The following is a 3,985-nucleotide window of genomic DNA, read 5'->3' as shown; positions in this document are numbered from 1 at the left end:
TCCGTGTGAGTTATTTTTGTTTTACTGAATTTATTTGATTTACTTTTTCTTTTGATTTTATTGACCTATTATTGCTAGTATGAATCACCCATCATTGTTACCAATTTGCTGGAAATCTTAATAATCTCTAATTTTCCTGGGGATTTTAGCACCAGCATTGTGAAACTCTGATGCCTTACTGGCTACATCATCTCACCAAAGGACAGATGACAGCGTGTGCCATGGCACTGCATCTGTCCTTCCACAATGTACAGCAGGGGTCGCCAACCTTTCTGATGATGAGTGCCATCCAAAATTTTGTCAGAAGTCAATGTGCCATATGATTGCATTAGCAATAAACGTAATACCGCTCTATATCAACAGTTACACACTATATAGAACAACTTTATAGGATTATATTTGTTCACAGATGTAGCCAGCTATCAGCGAATATTTATCAGCTATTTTGAAACAAAAAAGGACACTTTTTATCCATATCAAGAACTCCATAATAGCAAAAATAAAAAAAATAAAAAAAATGCAAATGCTATTTATGGTCTCCACACAACAATGATAAGAAAAATAAACTGGGCCAATATGGCATGTTTGTTAATACAGAGATATGTATGTTAATGTGAACTCTGGTCTCCCACTCAGAGACACAGGTCTCCGAGTGTCCAGCATTCAGACCTGAGGACACTCTCCGTGTGAGAGAAAATCTGCTCACACAGATATGTAGAGCCAAATACTGTCAATAAGGCCTCTGCAATGTTCTGAAGACAGTTAAACTTGTATGCAGAGGTGGGTAGTAACTAGTTACATTTAATCCGTTATATTTACTTGAGTAAGTTTTTGAAAAAAATGTACTTTTAAAGTAGCTTTTTTGCACGATACTTTTTACTTTTACTTGAGTACATTTGTGAAGAAGAAATGGTACTTTTACATTTGCAAAATTCGACGCTTTACTTTTAAAAAATAATTAGTTTAACACATTAGATAACATGCCGCCAGTAGAGTTTCCGGTAACTTTTTTACCAATCAGATGTGGCCATGCAGTCACATGACCAGTCTGAAACTGTGGCGGGCAGAGCGGCCCAAGCGTTTCAAAGTGGCGGACACACGGAAAGAAGAAACATGAAAAATTGAAGAGGATGAACACCCTTGGCCTCATATACAAAGAATGCTTAGCTTAAAAGCAGTACAAAAGAACAGCCATGTCTTCAGTGTCGGTGTCTTCAGTGAGAGCCAAAACAAACCTACTTTTCAGCGTGAAAAAAACTCAGCTCGTGTAACCTGAGCTATATCACGTTATAACGTGATATAGCATGACAAATATATTGTTCTAACAATACACCTTTCACGTTTGAATAATATAATATCACGTTATTACAATATACATAATTATCACGTTCGTACAATATAAATATTATATAGGCTACATCGCAGCTCCAGTCACGGCTTCCATCACTGTCTTTCTCGTCTTTTCCCAGAGTAACAGCCAAACATTGGCTAGCACTGCTTAGCCTTGCACGCGTTCTTATTTTAAACTTAATCTGGAATTCATTGCAAACTGTTTGTGCGGGATATGAATGACAAGATTTTGTTTTTCTACAAGAGTTAGTAAAAAACATCAACAATATGATCAAATCTTCTTGCCAAACATCCACAGCTTGGCAGTGTATACAGCACTATAATGACCAGACCTAATTCTTTTGAAAACCATACATCTTTCCACAGGTCTCAACTTCATCAGACATCACCTAGACTCAGAGCTGGATGAGGCCAGCACAGACAGCGGCCTAACCAACGAAGATGATGGATCCATGGGGTCAGGAAAGCCAGAAGCAGGGCTGGAGAGGTACCTTTCATGACCATTCACTGGAGGTATGGATCTATTGCATGGCTTTCCTCACATCAAGAAGCTGTCCATCAAAATCAATACAGCTCTTCCTGCATCTGGAGCTTGTGAAGGACTTCTCAGTCATGCAGGACTCCTGTTCACTGCTGAACAGTTAGAGCTTCACAGAAAGAACCTTGAGAGCAAACTGCTGCTGAAGCTTAACCATCACTTCACTGAGTAAAGAAATGGCACATTTTTGCTAAATATGCAGAAATAAATGCACACCCATACAATTTTATGGTAAACTGAGCTGCCTTGTATGAACACATGTTGAAGATGCCTTGTTCTAATGTTTTCTCTGAGACTGCTGCCATTTGGAACAAAAATGAATATAAAGTTTACAGCATATCTTGTCACTGGAAATTGTTTGCACTGTTTATATATTTATATTATTTACTGTAGGCATTGGTAAAAAAAGCTTTATGTTGAGGAAAAATGAAATCTGGAAATTAGAATTGTTGTGCCTTATTTTGTTGATGATTTTACATATATTCCTTTTGAAAATACTAAAATTTGTATATTTATTTATTTTTGTTTGTCTGATAGCATTTATTTAAAAAGTAAATCGGACATTTCAAACAGTTACTCACTACTTGAGTAGTCTTTTCACCAAGTACTTTTTTACTCTTACTTGAGTAACTTTTTTTAAGACTACTTTTCACTTTTACTTGAGTAATAATAGTTTAAAGTAATACTTTTTTCGCATCGCTTGAAAAACCTGCCAGCTAGCAGCGTCCCCCTCCCCGGTAGGTGAAGTTATTTTTAGCCAATTACAAGTTGAATCTGGTAGTTGGGGTTGTTAGCTAAGATACAGTCATTAAGAAGTGGCACAACTAATGTGTCTATGTGAGCTAAATTGCAATGTGCACCGCTGGCCCGGCCATTTATTTTTTAATGCACCTTCTCAGATTAATTCACTGCGTGTCGTGCTCAGGGCTGGACTGTGACAAAAAAATCAGCCGGGGCATTTTAACTAGAGACCAGCCCACCAGGTATTATAGGAAAAGCCATAAAGCCTTTGAATGAAAACAAACGCTGTTGTGATAGTGATGTACACCGTCTTGTTGGTATATGTATGATTTCTATACATTTTACATCAAATAAAACTTTGGTTGTAAGATTCAGATAATTATTTATTAAAAGCGAGACATTTTAAATAAGAATAAGAAGGAAAAGTATTTCTTTGTGCCCCCCTTTCCCTGTTAGTGCCCTCCTGTGTAACACGCAGACACTAAAGCGGTTGCGCCATAATGTCATGCTGCAAAAGAAAAAAAAGGACGATTCTTTTAAATACAAGGGGGAGTAAGCGAGTCAGATACCAAGGCACAGAGATGTACGGAGCCCCTCTGATGACATGGTACAAAAAATTAATAAATTGTGGCCACAAAATACTACTTCGTGCCCTTGAAATGGGTATAACGTGCCCACGAAATACTTATTTGTGACCACGAATTGGGTATAACGTGGCAACGAATTACGCATTTGTGGCAACGAAATAGATAACGTGCGCACATCATATTGACACAATTCCTGGACAGCTGCATAGAGACATAAGCATAAGAGTAGGCTAAACCTATACACCATGGACAGACAGTATGATTCAGTTTTATTTTACGCTGGGAATGAGCTACAAATGCATTTCGAAAAGCCTGGCAATGCAAGGAACCATCATTACGGAGAGACATTTAAACAGGATATTGAGACCCCAGTTGCTTTACAGACATAAGTACGACTTGGACACCAGGAACACCAGGATAGATTTTATTGTCTACCAACTGCAAGGGCCTGGGAAGGATCACGGTTATATATTAAATACAATCTTCTACGTTCACTAAATTCCCTCTAATGTTAGTATGCCACATGTTCATTATGGGTCCACCAGCAGTCCAGGAATTCCTTCTTTAGAGTGGAGTCCACACCAGCCTTGTCTTCGGCAGATGAGGAGGAGCCTCCTATCCTCTTGTCTTTCCACTGGGCCCATCACATCCCTGCCCAGCTTGCATTCTGCACCCGAGTCCGTCCTGCGATGCCACCACAGCTCCCCTTGCGTCGGCACCCTGTAAAATAACAAATAGGGGCCAGAACAATGGTCCCAAGAGGGCCCTG

This window comes from Mchenga conophoros, linkage group LG23 (assembly GCF_057382185.1).
Source record: "Mchenga conophoros isolate Kocher_MC1m ecotype Shallow Benthic linkage group LG23, M_conophoros_male_GT1.1, whole genome shotgun sequence".
NCBI classification, from domain to species: Eukaryota; Metazoa; Chordata; class Actinopteri; order Cichliformes; family Cichlidae; genus Mchenga; species Mchenga conophoros.
This window is presented reverse-complemented; position numbering follows the sequence as displayed.